General features: G+C 35.6%; 1 protein-coding gene across 3 annotated transcripts in view; it reads right to left on the minus strand.

Moving 5' to 3' along the window:
- Nucleotides 1-20102, minus strand: part of LOC131435186 (uncharacterized) — a 35052-nt gene extending 14950 nt beyond the window's left edge. For all 3 annotated transcript variants that reach the window (XM_058602817.1, XM_058602818.1, XM_058602816.1), the window contains exon 1: nt 19301-20102. The gene's annotated coding sequence lies outside the window, so the exon portion shown is untranslated. The remainder of the gene's footprint in view (nt 1-19300) is intronic.
- Between the last annotated feature and the right edge of the window lie 376 nt (nt 20103-20478).

The following is a 20478-nucleotide window of genomic DNA, read 5'->3' on the forward strand; positions in this document are numbered from 1 at the left end:
AAACTAGAGTGTTTTTTTGTGTAAAAAAATCCAAGAAATTCAATGGAATGGTTTTTAATGGCCGCACGAATCGCCGTTCTGCTCGTTTTACCCCAAATGCCTAGCAGTTCTAGTGTTTTCTGTAGTATTTGTTCTGTAACTTGAAAAGAAATCGAGTGCGGTCTACTGAAATAGCTTGATTTTATGTAAAAATATCTGGAGAATCGAATGGAAGAGTGTACACTGGCCGTACGAAACGTTTTGGTAGCTATTTAACCCCTCTTCCTCCATTTCATGATATCTTATTGTGAATCGTCCTTAAATTTAGCTTATCTTATAGAATAAAGTCTGTAGAACCGAATGGAAGAACCTACGCTGGCCGCACGAAACGTTCTGGTGACTATTTTATCCCATTTCTCCATTTCATGATATCTTATTGTAAATCGTCCTTAAATTTAAATTTAAACTATTTTTCGAAAAAATAGTGTAAAAACAGAATTGGGTGGATGAAATTCTTTTCTTACAGTAATCACAGTTGTAAGCAGCTAGAATCGACCTGACTTGGTTCATTTTCAATTTTGCTGCCATATTTCTAGCATCATATTATGGAGAGAGGAGAGTTGGCATCACTGGGAGTACGATGCGGTGTCCTGGTGCTGCTCTCAAAAAAGTATAATTTCAGTGTGTTGTTTGATACGTATAGTTAAAAATTAGGTTGAAATAGTTATTTTGAGTGATAGTGTAGGTGTGGCAAGTGTGTGTTTAGTAGTGAGAGTGCTATTTATTGAATAATATTGATCCGCGAAACTAAAGATGCTCAAGCAGCGGAAACTGAGAATTTACCGCCCGTAAACTCAACGATGTTAACCTGTTAACCGATCGAAGCGCCGTCTGCATGTGATTGTCGGTGTTGTCGGATGTCTGTGGAATGTGTGAAAGTTTACAAGTCGTTCGTGTCATTCAGACTGAAGGTCTCGGGTTGGTCTGCAGCGGACCCATTCGCGAGTGTTTTTTTATTCTTTCAGTGGTCGTGTTTCATCTCGCGCTGCTGACAGCAACAAATGACAAAATATAAAGAAAAAATATGATTTTTTCGACATTGTTAGATCCTACCCGCTCCACCGTCCGAATGGTAAAATAATCTTCCAATAACCGAGCTTCTGTAAATACTGATTGTCGTGAAAACTCACTGTCAAACAGTTATTAAAATTTTCAGTAAGTGTCTTTTTATTTACCAAACGAAAAAATATCTTGAAGGGTTCGTCGGTCGAATGGAATGAGGTACAAGTGCACCAGTTTTTAAAACATTAGAACTACTCAAAGCTTTTTGTTTACTTATAGGCAGAAAATAATTTCATATCACTATGTCCACTTGCTGCCGATACATTTCGTTCGAGAGTTATTTGTAGTGGACTTGACGGGTTGTGCAATGCTCCAAAAGGCGCTCATAATTACGGGAAATGATGTTACATTTTTTCTAGACATTTTTTTATATTTTTTCATGGATACATAGTGCACCATAGTCACGACTGGTTCGAATTTTCTTCACCCGTTTCTAAGAAAAATATTCAAATCCAAAAAAACCTTATCGTAAGCTTAAAAATGTATGTTGTTTTATGAAATCCGAAAATCTATTCAAATTCAGAATTTTAACCAGAAGTAAACAAACACAAAAAAATACCGAACCATTCGTTAGATCCATCTGGTTTACAGTTTACAGTAGTTGTTTTAAAAATTCAGCAATAACCGAACGAGCGGCATTCAATTCAATTACCGAACAAACGTACAGCTGTTGAAAATTCGATAAAAAATTACCGAATTCTGCGAAATTTTCTAAGTGTGCTTGATTATGGTATGTGAATAATTTGATCGTCTAGCAACGGCAATGACAAAACGGCTAAATGTCTAAAAAAAAATCCGAAATTAAAAATAGTTGTTCTATAGAAATTTTAAAACGAACACAAATCGAATCGTCACTATTTCAACAAAAAAAATCGTTACGGAAAATCCACAGTTGGTTATTTTTACAATATTTTTCTCTGCGTGTACGAAGTTCCATCCAAATCGAAGAAAGTCGGTCCTGATTTTACCACCTTTTCGGCTATTAATATGTGGGATTTCTCATATGATTTTTCATGTCATTATAATTCCGAATATAAATTTTGTCACCTAATTACTTTTCCGCTGTTTGAGAGAAACACGTTTTTCACAGAAATACAACGGATTTATTTTGTTCGATTCCTTGAAATTTACAGGGTTTTTCATGCACGCACCCATCCTCCGCATGACAAGGGAATTGGGTTTTCATCTTTCTGTCGTTATCATAAATTTGAATTTTAAAATATCGAAACGTTTTTATACGAGATTTAAATATTGCAACAACACAAGCAATGATACGCGCATATGCGAACGAAGTCAAGCGATCCCTTCAGTGCCGTGCTGGTAGTGATCAGAAGTACAGTTATTTATCGTCGAGAACAACCGGTGGCGAAGGTGATCGTTGAACCAGGCCATATCAGCCATTGATGGTCACAATCCCATCAACATTCTGTCCGTTTTGATGGGAGACAAAAGTGACACACTTTCCTGTCCACATGTTCGACGAGATTCCTGGTATGCGATGTCTGGGTGTTTATCGAAAAAAAAATTTTACATTATGCTCGCTAGGGTTGATGCACCAGCAGCCATGTTTATAGCAATAGTAGCGCTACATAAGGTGTATTGTGCGATGAAATGCATGTAGAATTATTCTTTTCCATTAAATATGGATTTCTGTTTTACTCACAACACATCAATAGTATCTGCAAATTGCCCTATGAATGAAATGTGCTACATATAAATAATTGATAATAACGCAATTACTGCGGCAAATGTTTCTCAGCGGTTTTCAGAAAACTACATCCTCAATTTCCAACAATAGTTAACTCTCAATTATTCCTCAAAGTAAACGACAAGAGTTTTCTCTAGACGACGGCTGCATTGATTGTCCCGAAGAATTATTCACCATGTGTTAATTTTATCCCCGCCTCTCCAGCTAGCACTGCTCTCTAATATGTTCTCGTTGACGACAGAATGACGGCTATATCATAGTCATGGTCTACTGATCGAAGAAAGTTTAACGCCACGTTAAACGTAAAGCACAACCCTCTGTTACGTCGGAGCACGGTATGTAATAAATGTAACATGGTTCGAATATGGTAGACTCACACCCTGAGTGGAATCACTACTGAGCAATGCCAGACTGCAGGATTCAAAACATTTGTTGGTTCCTGTGATATTACGATCGCTGCGCAAAGCAAACTTGTTTTTGCGGTTAAACATAGCACACCTTTCGATGTGTTTTCTCTTTTAGGGAGAAGGTGGTGTGTAGGACGAGTAAGTATCGTTGATATTTGGAACAAGTAGTTGATTCTAGAAGGGTCACGGACGGGTACAAATTTTCTCCTTCCATCCAGGGAGGAGCATGTTTTGAAGAAATACATTCCATGTTGCAACACGCAATGTTTCCATATTGCACAGCTCGTTGAATTACCCTGTAGTGGTGTCCAGAGTTCTGATCAATTGCAATTATAGTGTTATTATTTCGTATGTTCCGAACGACAATTTAATATTAATATTATTAATTAATATTAACGACAATTTAATATCATTTCTACAAATGATTTAACACAATTCTGATACATTCCATGTTCCATTTTGCATAAACTTATGCCTCTGCATCAAATGCTGCGTATGTTAAAAACATATACCTACGTCATTCTTGTAAAATTCAGTTGCGTTACATGTGGATTCACGTCACCTGTAAAATTCCTACCTTTTTGCAGTTTTTTGACGCTGAATCTATGTAATTTTACGGCTATGTGTAATGTGTAACAATGCAATTTTCTGTTATTTGTTGTTTACATTTAAATCAATGTAAAAGCCGTCAATTTGAAATATCCTGCGGAATTTAGTAAAATAAATTACGAAAAGTACTTAAATTTTTCAAAATCCTGTGTAAATTTCTAATTTGCTATACGTTGGATACAATGAGCTCACTACTGCCAGTTAGTCGACTATTCGCCGCGATCTTTCAAAACGTTTAACTATACACAGATAAAAATATTTTGTGAATTTACATCTATTTTCATGCACATGTTTGGAGCAGGTAATTAAACATAAAATTTCTTTACAATTCTGTACGTTTCAATACAATTTAATCGCAAAATAAGCGTTAATTGAAAGATACAGTTATATTTATTGAAAATTCAATGCAATTCAATTTAGTTTTGCATCGATGAAGGTTTTCAATCAAAATTTCGATTCAACCCATGTCTATTCCATGTTACTATTGATTTACATCTCGTGTAAATTTCATTATTTCTTTCTGTGTACGTAGCAGAACGATAACAAAGTTCTCCTACCTGTTATATAAATATTCCAAATACAACAATTTGATTACTTCTCGCACGATTCCACTATGTGTAAAATACAACTCACAATTCACACGTGAATTCACTTTATCCATTTTACCCAAAAGCAAAAAAATTGCGTGAAGAGAATGTAGCATCCTAAATAGTGTCGATCGCGATGACATCTGCAAGTATTCGCTACACTGAATGAGCCAATTTTACACACAATTCATATGCGAGCCTGTATATCTGGTTTCTGTGGTTGAGTACTTAACAATATCTAATTCCGGAAGTCGGATTCGGATAAAAATTTAATACGGCACTATAAGACCTTTCATTCTATGTTTGTGAAAATCAGTTCAGCCATCTCTGAGAGAAGTGCGTGAGTTATATTTTGTGTTAATTATTTCCGGTTTAGCCGAAGGCAGTTGGCCTTCAACTAACATGATTTATACATTGAAATAGTTTTTAGCTCAATTTAAATTGAGTCAATTTTTCTACATCGTCGCTCTTATAAACGGCTTGAAAGTTTAAGCACTCAGCACCCTATAATTCAGAAACCGGAAGTAGAATCCTAAGAAAATTTTGAATACGTTCCTTGTACTGTATAATCTTTCATTTGAATCTAAGTTTGTGGAAACCGGCCGTCTCTGAGATCAAAGTAAGTTTTTAAAGTTGACCAAATTTACCGGTACTCCCGAAACCAGTATAACTAATGGCGTTTTCGTTTTTAATTTGCACTACACCGGTGTAGTGCTACACGGAGGCATGAATAAACGAACAAAACATGACGAAAACATAAACAGTAACCATTGACTACAATAAACACACCAAACTGTTGATGAGTGCTTTACCAGCAGTATCGATGCAGAAAAAGTGTAGCACTGGTGTAGTGCAATTGGCAAAAACGAACGGTTTCAGTGCAACCTTACCTACACCGGTGTAGTGCAATTTAAAAACGAAAACGACAAAATTGTGATTACTTGGTCATCTGTTAGCAATGTCTACAAATTAGAAAAAAATTAAATTAATTTAAATTGTCGTTTCTGAAAAAAACATTAAACTGATTTTTTTACAATAATCACCCTGTAATTCCGGAACTGGAAGTCGGAGCAAGAAGAAATTCAGGAACTTTCTATGGAGTCTTAAAATCTTTCATTTGAATCTAAGCTTGTGAATTTCGGTTCAGTCATCTGTGAGAAAAGTTATTCAGTTTTTTTCTCGAAGTAAGTTCAATTTTTAAATTTTTAGACTACTATTTCCGGAACAGGAAACTAAGACCCGTTATAACTGCTCGTGGCATGGTACTTTCTGAAAAAGTACACCTAAAATTTTGCTTCGTAAAACAAAGGTTTCTATTCCGCTGGAAAACTAGGGATGTAAATCTTTAGTTTGCAACAAAATTTGCGACACGAAATTCATATGGAAACGTGTTGGTGAAAGGAAACTGAAACCGAAATATTTTTCTGAAAAATTGAAGAGTTTTCAATTAGGATTTCCACTTTACGTTGACATTATTCAAACGCTCGCAAAGAGTCTTTCTCCTAAGTTACTGATTAGGCAGCATGTGATGCAGTTTTCTACAATTGTACGATTTACCTGAGCAAAGTGCAAAAATGACTGTTTTTCTCTACTTTTAGTGCTCTTTTTAAATAAAAACTAAACTCGCACATTCTAGAGTCGGAATACATGTTGTATTTTTTGTTACGTTTACTTTTCTACAAATTGTTTTTTCTCACGACACTAAACCACGATAATAGGAGTAATTAATAACGCATTACACATAGGATTCAAAAAGAAAGGGTATGTTACCAAACGATGTGATGTGATGTTGAATAAACCTATTTTAATTCAACTAGTGGTGTTAAGATGCCTTTCTCATATAACTCATGTTTTCATTGTAAAGGGTGATTTTTGCTGGTATCTTTTTGCCAACAATGTTTTTTACTGATCACGCGTGAATCGTATCTTGTGTCACTGTCAAACTTGTTCATGAGTCGTCGCTTGGTCTATAATTTAATCATGAATGTGCGCTGGCTAAGTTGAAGGAATATTCATTTTTTATCGAAAAATCGTGTTCAGCAACGAAGCTCATTTCTGGTTGAATGGATACGTCAACAAGCAAATTTGCCGTATCAAATTCTAATCATGAATCGTCGTTTGGTCTATACCTTATGATAAAAAAAGAACCGGAATTTTCATTTTGAAAATTCCCGCGCTTGTCCAATCGGTAAACTTTTATTCTCTCAACGTTGGCAACACTTTTATACACATTCTGTCAAATTTTGACGGATATCGTACGATTAATTTTTGTTTGGGGTCTGTACAAAGAAGTTAAAAAATTTTCGTGTGGCGATTATTATAATGGATGAAAATTTAGAACAACGTGCGTGCATCAAATTTTGTGTTGCAAATGGATGTAAGTGTTCCGAAACGTTGAAAATGTTAGAAAAGGCCTTTGGTGAATCGTGTCTAGGAAGAACACAGGCATACGAGTGGTATAAACGCTTCAAAGGTGGTCGTACAAGCTTATCATGATGAGATCCCTGGCCGCCCAACAACATCTGTTACTGAAGAAAACATTGAATTGGCGAAGCAAATCGTGTTGAAAAATCGTTCTGTACCGATTAGAGAGATTGCTGTGTTGTTGGGCATCTCTTATGGATCAGCCGAACACATTTTAACTGATGTTTTGGGTTTGAAACGCGTCGCTTCTCGGCTGGTGCCAAAAAAGCTGAATTTCATTCAAAAACAGCGTCGTGTTGATGTGGCCAAAAAGATGATTTCCAACGCAGATAGTGACCCCACATTCATCGAATGCATCATAACTGGTGATTAGGTGTGGATCTATGAATATGACGTCGAAACCGCACAACAATCGACCGAATGGCGCTTCGAAGGCGAGCCGTTGTTCTAAATTTTCATCCATTATAAAAATCGCCACACGAAAATTTTTCAACTTCTTTGTATAGACGCCAAACAAAAACTAATTCGTCCGTCCCACGACAAAAGGGCCTAACTGCAAAAGACAGTTTCTCTTTGTTTACTTTTTCTTTCACGTTTTACCGAACTCATTTTATATTTGACGCTTTACTCTTCGCAAAACTTCCAAGGTAAAACTACAATCTTTCGATTTATATTGGAAACTTTAGAGAATTTGCAATAATGGCTTCGTAATAACCGAAAGAGAAAGTAAACAAAGAGAGGCTCTCATTTGCAGTTAGGCCCTTTTGTCGTGGGACTATAGAATTGTACGATATGCGTCAAAATTTGACAGAATGTGTATAAAAGTGTTGCCAACGTTGAGAGAATAAAAGTTTACCGATTGGACAAGCGCGGGAATTTTAAAATGAAAATTCCGGTTCTTTTTTGATCATAAGGTAATTTAATTATGGCGCTGGCAAAGTTGGAGGAAAATCGAAAATTGTGTTCAGCAACGAAATTTTGAACATACTTCACCCTGTTGTTCCGGAACCGGAAATCAGACCTGAACAGAATTCAAAAGAAGTCTGTTTTTATAATATAATAGACCCTTTTATTTGAGTTATCGAGTTTTCACCACTTTTTCCGGTACTTCTGATATTTTTTTTATTTTTAAAATTTTTGGTTGTTGTTCAAAGTGAAAACTACGATTTTTCACGAAAAAATCCGCCATTTTGTAGCTGTTAAACCTCCCCACAGTAACAAACAACAAAAACGAAAACGTTGGGGTTTGGTTTTTTATATGTAGAAAGTGTGTGCAAAATATGAGAAAAATTGGTGCAGTAGTTTTTGAATGACGATGGACACGGACTTTCAAAACCTGCCTTCGAGGAAAACGCGTTTAAAGTTTATTGTCTATAAAATCAATGGAAACAATTTATTACTCAATGGAACACGTAGGCTCTAACAATCTCAAAAAGCCGTATTTTTTCTTTTATAATTTATTATGATGAAACATTTCAAGAATGTTTTGTAGAGTTTTGAAGTCAATCGAAGTAGAAATCTTGGGCCTGTGAGCCGAGCTCTTGCTTTTTCGCAGAATGAGATAGCCATAGATAAAGGACTATAACTTCCAGAGTTTCATTCCAATATGCATGAAAATTTCACAGAAAATTCTTGAAATGTTTTACTATAAGAAAATATAAAGGAAATAATTAATGATTTTTCAAAAGTGCTAGACCCTACCCGCCCCTTAAATAATATTCATAAATTTTATATGGGGCCCAAGACCTTTCAAAAAAATTTAAATTTGTGAAAGCCATCTCCGAGAAAGATGTTACATACAAACATACATTTTACGTACTCGACGAACTGATTCGAATGTTATGTGAAACTCGGCCCTAATTCAAAAGTCGATTTTCACATCGATTGCATATCCTCTCTATATGAGAAAGACAAAGATATATTGATTTTTGAACGTTATTATAACATTATTGAGAAGACATCAGCTCGTCATCGAAGGCAGCTATGGATTTATTTATTAGTTCAGTGCCAGAATGTTACCGGTGACCCGCAGTCGAAAGCATCTACCCTTGCGGGTGAAGTATCCTCCCGCAGAAATTGTAACACGGAAAGCCCACGATAGCAAAATAATAAAAAATATTAGCTATTTTTTCTGAATATTATTGGTTCAATTTTGTACAACATATCGGTTGTTGTTGTTTTAACCGTAATTTTTGAGCCATAACACAAAGTAATTCACTATTCACAGTGTAAATTGTAAATTACAAAATTATGTTGGTATTAATTCACTTACATGATATGACAATTATGGCACTTGCCATTTAAAATTTTCAACATAACACGCTTCTGCTGCAACGAAGAGAATTTTTGTTCTGTGACTTATTGATAGACTTTCTTCAATCGTGACTTACTACCATGAAACGTCTGGTTTACTATATATTGTTTGAAAACTAAAGTAATTTTTTAGGCAGCATAGGATGCATTTTTCTACAATTGTACGATTTACGCAATCTTTCCCTGGTACAAAAATGAATGTTTTTTTTCTAGTGCTTCTTTTAGAAAAGATCTAAACCCGCACATGATAGGGTCGGGCATACCTGATTGAAGCTGTTATATTTTTTTGTTTACGTTTCCTTTTCTTCAAAGCATGTTTTTTCTCACAACACTAAACCACGATAATAGAAGTAATTCATAACGCATCGTGTACGTTCCTAGGATGAAAAAAATGAAAGGGTATGCTACAAAACGAAGCGATATGATGTAGAATAAAAATTTTCATAAAATCGTTATATACAGTCGTGTTCATACTATTCTACTGATTTGAACCCACCAACTTCTTCGAATCCCATTTTCTAACCATTAAACTAGCAAAACATCCGGTATTTGCTGTTTTTCGACGACCTAAGGGTATTGTTTCGCCCACCTTCACACTCACGAAGAAAACATATGTGCGTACGAACCATCGGCAGTTGCTTTTATTTTCCATAGAAACTCTTCTACATCCCACATAGTTGCATGACATCTTAGAATGTTTTATGTTATTTTCATTCTTCCGGAGAGTCCGTGCATATGTGAGTGGAAGCGAAACGACTTCGTTCTTCTTTCAAGCGCGGTTTATCGAGCAACATTGCAACAGGCAATTATTATGAACTATGTTGTGAAGTGAGCTCATTTGTTTTTTCCGTGTGGCAAATTCGTATGGGACCACGAAAATAATCATGCAAAACCCATTGGAAACATGAGTTCATTGAGTATTTACATCGATCACCAATTTGTTTGGCTTTTGATATGGATAACATATTAAATTTTTTCACGTTTATCAATGTGATGGTAAGACGATCGCCGTATATGTATTCCGTTTGAATTCGATTACAAATGAAAATCAATTAAAACTGTGTTCATTATTATGATCTCTAATGATTTTTCAGGCGAAGTAGAAAGATCAAAGCAACAACCAAAACAAAATACACCACCAGAAGGGCAATCATGTTAATCTTTTGTTTTAATTGACCGTGTCCTCCAATCTAGAAGATAATTGAGAACTAGTACTCGTCAGCTGCACGCATCTACAATTCAGTGCAGACAGGCTATACATAAGCTCTAAATGTGAATGAATGGATAACTGGTTGTCTGCTTTCTTGGCCGGTCAATAGGCGCTTGTAGTCGTTTCCAATATGCCAAATGGCCTTTGCATACACCGAGAAAAGATTAGTAATTACTCGAACCATGCATAATAAGCTTGAGGTTGAAGCACCAAAACAGGTTGAACGAAGATACAAATCTAGTGATTGCGTCTCGGTTACCGGAAGACTTCAGGCCTATCGCACAATTTTACTTTCTGTCAATGCATAAATGCCTCATTAACTACAATACCTGAAGAATACTAACTCAAAATTTTAGTACGAAGAAATGATAGAACTCGCTCATAAATATTTACTATTACTCTGAGCGATATAACATAATTCGTACATCGTACGTTTTTTACCTTTAGCAATTTATGATAAACTGCTTTAAGAATATTTGACGTAAATAATACTAGTTTACTAATAACTTGATCCGTGAACCGGGTTCACAAAAATGTTCATAGCTGAGCTCTATACTCAAGAGCTGTGTTGTTTCGAGCGCAACGTTTTAAGGGGGCGGCAAACCAATCCTTGGGACCTTTTTTTTACTCGTTCCAGTCATCTTTACGGAGATGGGGTTTTCAGCATTTTTCTGCACACTAAACCAACGACCAATCGCGGCCAATCTTATTTTGCCCCGGGCGCCAAATTTTCTCGGTACGCCACTGCTTCATAATAAAAAGTAATGGAAAATAAAACACATTTGGCATGTGAATAATTTTGTTAAGTTAACGTGTTCAAAAATCTTCTAATTGAATGATATTCCCATGTTCAAATTTTTTAAGAGACTTCTCATGTTTAGTTCATTGCAATCTCAAAAAAGCCGAGTTTTCTCTTGACGGCCCTGTCTACAGGACAAATGATGAGTATTAAATTAAAATATAGGTCTACTATCTGGCTCTTCTTATAAACATGATGCATGAAAGTGATAATGTAAAGTGATGATGAATTACAATCTTCGTCATCAGTGTAGGGTAACTTACATCTAGCATCTTTACCGAGGGCGTCATTGTAGAATATCTAAGGCAATTCTGTGATTTTTTTTGTAGGGAAAATTGCAAACCTAATTGTTATTCAACGATTTGTGTTTTAGTCTTTGTTAAGACGTAGAGCCGTCTTGAGTTAGTTTGTAATGTTTTACGAATCAGAAGAACTGACTTACTAACAAATACACGCAGTGAATTGATTTTTGTCGAGCTTTGCTTAGTTATGTGACATGGTTGGTCTATCCCAAATAGCACCTGTCATAAAATATTAAATGAAACATATGCTGCCAAAACATCTATCAGAGTACATTTCTCTCCATCTCTTACACTTTTTTGGTTACAAAGCAGTTATAACGCACGTTATTATTGCTTCAACATGGTCCATGATTTTTTTCATATAAGCTACTGTCACTGAAGTGTAATAACGTGTGCTACTTTGAATATTTTTTATAAAGAGATAATTTGGTCTTAAGACAGAATTTATAATTTCTGTTTATAAGAGTGTATAACACTTTAACTTATTTGTTACACTTCATCTGGTAACCTCCAATTTGGTTTTTGAAAATAAGAATTATAAATGAAGCTCGGAGCTCTACAGGAAAATAATAAATTTTGTTTTCACCGCAATTAGAGAAATTATCCAATTTGCTAGATAATCACAGATAATAAACATTCATGTTTCTTTGTATAAAAGAATAACTGAAGTGAATAAACTAGATTATTTGTTTTATTGTTTTAATTACTCTAACAAGTTGATGAGTACTTGATTGCTTAAGACGCATTTAAAACTGCTCCAGTAAAAAAATGAACTCTCATTGATATGAGGTATAATTCTTACTACTTGCTTACTTTTTTTTCAAAAAGTTCAAAAATAATGGATGATTCTGCCAATTTTGTCGTGAATACGACTTACTTTACTATGGGATGCCTTTTCAAAATTTACCCTCTGAGAGAGTGATAAGTTTTTGATCGTGAATATCTCTTGTTGTATCTAACCAATAAACATAATTTTTGCTACATGCCATCGGAAATTTGATCACAAATTTATGATAAAATTTTCAGTTGTGTGACATAATCTCAAATAGTTCAAAATTAAACTGTTCTGAAATGTTTGGTATAAACGAGTATCAAAGAGGATAATTCATAAGACGCGTTTGCCTTTCTCGTATTTTGAAAGCTCATAGCTCAGTGATCTGTGGAAGGATTTATATAATCTAACTACCAATAGAATCGAAATTTTTCAAAAGCATTGAAATATTTCAATAGTACACTGTTGAAAACCCTATCTCATTTGACCCATGTCAACACCAGCCAATCAGAACGCGTTCTGAGGAAGAGAACAAAATATCTGCTGCTGTACAAAAAATCGTTCGAGAAAAATGTTCCGAAAAGTGGTGAATATCGTAGTGAGTTCCTCAATTTGGTCCTACTGAATGCTAGAAATGAATCCCTACAACATATTGGAAGTTTCTTTCAATAAATTATGCAAATCCGAAAAGAAATAATCGACATTAAAATTCTGTATGCGGCTATTTTTATAGCCGTTGGGACCGCCCATTAGTGAAAAAGCTACAAACGAAATCACGTAAAAAGAAAGCTCCTAACAAAAATTGAATCAGTTTGGATTCTATCGCCACTGCGAGCAGATGTGTTTTGTGTCGTTTGCAAAGCTAGTTTCGCTTTCGACAAGAGCGATTACGTCGCAGCTGCCAGTCATTTACATTGGTGAAAAAGCAACGGTGGAGAGCATTAAACAAAATCAGCCGTTCTAATGACTCTCAAAGTTTTCTAAAGAACTATTAGGATTTGTTGGTCGCAAATCGAAAGGAAATATCCTCAGTTCAGTGCAAATCTAGAACTGTTTGATTTGATTTTTGCACTTTTCGCTGTGTGAAATTCACAGTAATCTAGATCAAGTGAAGCCTTTTTTGTTTTTGCGAAAAATGTGGAAAAGGGGACTGCTTGCATAATTCATACAATTGATCAACTAATTGATATTCGGAAGTTTTAAGGAACATGTCAGTTGTTTTCGTATTCACGACATCCAGTTATGTCTCTGACATTACCCATCCGCCTTTTTTTTTATCGGGTTTCATAACAAAAATTACTTTAGCGTTTTTCATCTGTTAGGAAAGTAAGCTGAGGCCGCTCGTTAAGCATAAAGTCATTTGGCATAATACCGTTTGACAAAACGCCGTTTTGCATAATGGATATTTGGCATAATGGTCATTTGGCATAATGCTATTTAGCATATTAATAATTGGACTCGAAATATTTAAATCTAACGTGAAATTTCGTTTGTGTTCTCCCCCTGCAGAAATCACCTCTGTTAAGTTGCGGGTGTTTGTCCGGATTACCCAAAGCTAGGGGCTATCGCTCAGTTAAATCGGAACGAGCGGCTGCGAGGTCAGACAGTAGGTCATTAAAAACGATGAGGCGTAGCTGCATTAGACCTTTCAAAATCGTTGATCTGTTATGCCAAATGAATGTTATGCCAAATAACCATTATGCCAAACGGCGTTATACCAAACGGAATTATGCCTAACGAATTTAACAAGAATAATAAAAATTCTGTGGTTGCAAGAAGTTTTCATGTTTTCAAGTTGTCGAATGTTTCATTTTCTCTCGTCAAAATTCGTCTTCGTAGTATCATCTTGTAACAATGTTTGTGTTGAAATATGATCATATTTCCATGATCATTTTCAATGGGACACACATCGCTAAAATCAAAATTGTAGACACTCTTAAGGGGCTGTCCATAAAAGACGTCACGCTTTTTTGGCAATTTTTGACTCCCCCCCTCCCTTTGTCACAAATTGTCACAGCAGCAAAGACCCCCACCCCCCCCCCCCCCCTGTGTCACATGTCACGAAATCAAAATAAATAAAATTCACACAGATATATTATTCCTTTAGCTAAGGAATAATATTTCCTTAGTGTAGCATACAGGGCTGAGAAAATAGAGATCAAAACCTCATCAAATCGAAATCACTGCCGTAAAAGACCGCTTGTGATCTTTCCCAATAAAGATCACTTCTGATCTGATCTTTTCAAGATCAGTTGATCAGTGATCTTTAAATCACATCGATCAAAATCGGTACTGATCTTCCGTCACACAAAATCGGTAGTGATTTTGAGCTAAAATAATTTTTGATTCGTGTAGGTTCAATTATTGGATGATTCGATCAGCTTTGATCTTGGTGGAGGAAAATCATATATCTCGGTTGATTTTTCATTAGGGCGTATAAGCAAGTGACAGTTTCTCTTTAATCACTCTCTCTTTCGATTATTGTGATATGATTAAAAAGATTTTCTTTGATATCACTATTCTGTTTGAAAGTCGAAAGTTTCGGGTACCATTTCATGCAAAGAGTAGAGTGATAAACGTGAAAACCGCTTGGTAATTAGTAGAAGAGAAAGTAAACAAAGAGAAACTGTCACTTGCTTATACGCCCTTTTGAAAAATTAACCGAGATATGATCAAGATAAGACATGACATGATCTACGTCTGAAATCGTTGCTGAGCTGAGGGGTGTGAAAATTAGTAATAACAGCATATCTACAGGAATTCATAACTAAGGATAACGCGTTTCAATAACACTTTTCCAAAATCATGGAACATTGTCAATTTTGCTCTTTTAACACTCCTTATCAACAGAGTTGGGGAAAATATCGGTTTCGTTATGGTACGGTTTACGTAGTTTCAACATATACTCTCGATTTATGCATACAGGGTTCGATTTCGCAACCGTTGTTTCATTCGCAATAAAATGAATACTAGATTAAAAGAAATAAATGATAGATGAAAGTTTCATGAAAATAATAAGTTTGGTTGATGCTGATGATCAGTGCGGTAAAATTTCATTTTCAATCGAATAATATAAGATGAAAATGAAATTTATGGCCGCTGACCGTCAGCATATCCCTCCTTATTCATTTGACTTTTGCTGCCATTTTCAAGTGAAGCTCCCGGAATTCATCGTCAGTTGAATAATCGTTGATAGTCATTTGAAGTTTTGCTTGCTCAGTTTCAAGTGCCAAGTAGTATAAGTCCTTCATTGCCTTCGCTCTTGGTAGTAAGCAAGTTCGAACGAATAGAATTATAAATGGAGTAAAGTATTAAAAATGAAAACTGAAGGAGGAAACAATTAATTTATGTGTATTCTGTGATTGATATTTCAGCAATCTGGTTTGTCTTTCATCTATTATCTTGAACCAATTGGAATGTTTACATGAACCTCATTTGAAGGCCGCTCTCACACTATTGAAAGAGATATTTTGTTACTTCAAGAGATCAACTGACGGTGGTTAAACTGAGCCTCGATTGAAGAGAAACGATTGATGATTGAATGCTGCCCGTTCGGGCCGTCAGCAAACATTGTGTGTGTCAGAGAGTGAAGTTTACTGCATTCGAGAGATCGTCAATGTGTTCCACATTCAGTTTCAATTAAATTGAATGAAGTTTTACAGCACTGCTGATGATGATGTTTACGATGATAAAACTCAATAAAACGCTTTTTGACAATAATTTAATTTATGGAAGTAACAGGAGCACAGGGTTTGATTTCCTGCATCATTCATTTCCGAATTTACAAGAAGAAGCTTTTACGTCAACAAATACACGTTTTCCCATAGAATGTAAACGTTTATTGTGGAGATTTTTTCAGGAAATAGGGTAAAGCAGTAATATAAAATGGAATTTCAAAATTGCGCTCATTGAAAATATTGGACGTCACATTCCAACAAACCTTCCCCTTCCCCCTGACACAAAAGGTCACGTTTTGTGAAACACCCCCTCTCTCTTGCGGCGTGACGTCTTTTTTGGACAGCCCCCAAACTATGAGCTAGCTTTTGAGCTGCAATTGGTTTCTGTGGTTTCTCAATAACCTTAAGAAGTTTCCAGAATATAGTGTAAAATATAGTTTAATTTGCTCAACTTCTTTACCAAAGCAGAGAATCAATCTCCAGATAATTAATAAAACGTGCCACCTGAATAAATTTGTTCCGATTCCTGTAGGGTGAATCTATAAATTCTTCAAACGAATTGGAAGTTGAAGACTGTCGCCGATTATAGTAGAATTGCATATAATTTAACCTTTTAGAACTGTTAGATTCCCCACGGGACATCGGCTTAAAAAATGTTCAATGGTTCAATTCCGACATCTCTATTTTTTCAAAAAATGGAAATTACGGTTTTAAATACATGTTTGGAGAGAAATATAGTAGTTATCGAATTATTTCATATTTATAGTTTAAACTTTATTTGTACTTCACGTAACGGTTTTTTTCGATCGCAGTAGAATACAGTTTGAAAATTGCCACCCATCTTGAACTTGCTTCAAAAAGGGAAGAACTTGAAGGATCATTTCTAATAGTTGAAGACAAACACTAGAAAAGGTCCTAAATGCAAATGACAGTTTCTCTTTGTTTACTCTCTCTCGATTATTACGACTCTATCGGCAATCCCTCTCTCTAGTACTTCACATAGAATAATGACTGAAACGAACAACTTTTGATCTGCTCTTATGAATTTGTTGAACAATACAGGAATATACCGTAATAACTGAAAGAGAAAGTAAACAAAGAGAAACTGTCATTTGCACTTGGGACCTTTTCTAATGTTTATCGAGAGTTATTCTTTACATTACACTTTCAGATGCGTTGGCTTGAGCGATGTCGATGACAGAAGCGAATGACATTTGACGAGTACTAGATGCATTAGGATTTTTACCGTCACATGAAAACATTTGGCAGTTCAGTATTAGTTTGTAAATAGACTTTTTTTGTTTGTCTGTTGACAAACGGATAAGACTGTTCACGGTCCATATCGCCTAAATGGAGTTTCAAAACATTTGTTAACGAAGTTTAAGCTTGCTTGTAAACAGTATCGCTGAACTGTCAAGGATAAATTCTTGTTCATTCTTGTGACGTCACGATGAAAATCTAATTACTACTTGTAACATCAGATGAAAAAGTCGTTTATTTTTTGTTACCGAATATAATCAGTAATACGAAAAACACCGAAGGATCCGTGATTTTTTTAAAAACGTCTATCGACTTAACGAATTCTGTAAACTTCATTACCGAACTAGTACTATTAATGGAAACATACATTGTTTTCAATATTTCACCGGCGCCATCAGATAAACAATTTTTTATTTTTATTCAAAGTGTTGTACTGAGAATAGATGCACTTGGCACCACTGGAACAAATTTTTTACATGGACTTCATAATTAAGCGTTATGGTTTACTGATAAGCATTTACAAAAACAATAAAGGTTTTTTTAATTCGTCTAAAAAAATTGTTAACAGTCATGTAATATATGTACAAAAATATAGATATATTTTACAGAACGATTCGGTATATTTGACGCTCATTTTAACCGGAATATTCGGTAACATTTGACAGCTTCACTTTTTTCGAACTACAGATTTAACTATATTATTTACAGAGCACTTCGGTACATTTGACGTTTAATATGACACTTACTTTTACTGAAATGTTCGGTAATCATGACAGATTAGCTGTTTTTGGATTACAAATTAACTCGGTAAACACATTTGTACCGAAATTATTACTGAACGTTCAGCTGTTGAAATTTCGGTAAAAAAAGTACCGAGTTCTGTAATATATTTTAAGTGTGTAGAATCGATCATAGAAAAATTTGAACGATTTCTACAAATCAAGCCACACTAATTAACAAAGGAAAACTCTATGGATTGAATTTCCATCTGCCCAGTATAGGTCAAACGAAATGAAATCGATCTATTTTCTAAATGGATGGTGATTGGGGATAAGAAATGAGTCACATACAACAACATTGTGTGTAAATGATCGTGGTCCAAGAGCGGTGAAGCAACTCAAATAGTGGCCAAATCAGGACTAATTCGACTAAGCATTTTGTGACGCTGGAAAAACGCAAGAAATCTACTTGCATAACGAATTCGAGTCAGTCAAACACCGTAAATAATTCTGATCCGTGTTAAGTTCTAATGGAATCAGTGCCGAAGCACGTCAGGTGGAACGTTGATATTATCAAGTACCAACCATACTCAGACTCGAATTTGCGCTTTCTCGTGTTATACGCTTCAATGCTAGCGCTATACAGTTCCAACATCTGGTAGAATATTGTAAAATCCATGCTGATGAGGATCAAAAGCCTCAAATGAAAACATTAGTTCGCTAAGCAGCGTGCAGCAGTGTAAATTAGCAAGGCTAGTTGGCAAAAATAACTTGAAGTTTACTCTTGCATTTATTGCAAACGCATAAAACATGGCAGTAATGATCAACCAATCTGAATAAACATATACATATTGGAAAATATGGAACTCGTTAAATTATATCTAACGATAAGCGATCATAGTCCCGGGTTGGCGGTTAAAGGCATAGGACGGTGGTCTTACAAGCCAGTTGTCGTATGTTCGAGCCCCGACCTGGAAGGGTTCTTAGTGTCAGTAGAATCCATAGCACTAGCCATGCAATGATTCTGTACACTAAGAATCGGCTGCGAAGTCTGTTGAAACAGAAAGGCCAAATTCCACAGAAGGAATGTAATGCCACGGCTTTGCTTTGATAAGCGAGAAAATAGTTTTTACTCGGGTGGATTTATGGATTTAGTGCTTTGATGATGGATCATAGATTTTTCTATTATGATTTCGGTTCAAATTATTATGCCACCTCATCTTCGGCTTAAAGCTGAATTGAGTCAACTTCGATTCTTGCTTGTCCAACCTTTCGTTCGTTTTTTCAACCCAATATACCTGGACCTGCCTGCATCCCGTAATACCCATTCGAAAAGAAGACCCTTTGGTGATGAAGACTGGTTGTAGTTTGCTTCACTTCCATCGATTTTCACTTCTCTTCATTCCACTTACTTTTATCCTCTCCTTTGAATAAGGGTCCCTGGTGGGATGTCCAATCACTTCCACCGACGATGCTGGACACCATCCGGCCACATGGAGGTCTCTGTAAATGCAGTGATGCAGCCGTTGTTTCTTTTTTGTGATAATTTCAAAAAAGGCAGCTTCAACTTATGTACATTTTGCATACAATTTTCATATATAATTCATGATATTTCAATTTTGCTGTAAACGTTGGTCGTTTTATTTTCACAACAAATAGATTTCATGTTCCCGCCTATTCGCAGCGACTTTGCACTCAAGACGAGACGACCCTTCCACCGTTATTATTTGAACTAAGAAACATTCTTAATACGCACACTTTTAGCACTCGTCTCTTTTCACTTTAATTCTCGCTCGACTAATTAAGCATATCTTCTTAGAACTTGCGCCGTTAACAATCAAAATTTAATATAGCTTCATTTAAGATTTCGCCAGCAGACTTTGCTCTCATTTGTTTCGTATCGCTAGGGCATACCAGTTGATCAACCTCTGGGAACTTCCGGGACTCGGTAGACTTATTAGAAACACTTCACTCACGGATATAATGAAGTAATGGATATACACCTTAAAACACGACGAAAACTATAGCCAACCGCCACGACTGGTAGGACCGCCTTAACTAGTTTTTCATTCGTTCTGTGATCATTGTTAGGTGTAAACTTTGATCGCTCAAACATAAAAACCATACTACATTAACTAATTTCTGACACCACGAAATATTCCAAATCGAGATGCTACAAACAGCACACGGACCTTCTATTCAACTCCATTACCAGCAACGAATGGATCAGAACTGAAAACTGGTTTGCCCAGCTAAGTACTAACTGCCACAGTCGGAATTCCTTTCTCTAGTGTAGCGACCAAAGAGAGAACACTGCGCAGGAAATCGACACAAAAAGGGAATACATAATTTTTCCTATGCGAGGAGACTTCTTCGTTTGGAGTTAAAACTTCTTTCCTGAGCTATTGATAAAAATAAAAAAAACTCGTTAACTGTTCACATTGTGTGTTTGTTCTGTTTTTGTATTTATAAAGTTCATTGTACTGATTGCGTTCATTGCATTCATCGTGCCCATTGTGCTAATTGTGTTTATGGAGCTCATTGTGTGTACTGTGTTTATGAATTCAAGTGTAATAATATTAGTTATTAT

The sequence above is a fragment of the Malaya genurostris genome, chromosome 3 (genome assembly GCF_030247185.1).
Source record: "Malaya genurostris strain Urasoe2022 chromosome 3, Malgen_1.1, whole genome shotgun sequence".
NCBI lineage: Eukaryota > Metazoa > Arthropoda > Insecta > Diptera > Culicidae > Malaya > Malaya genurostris.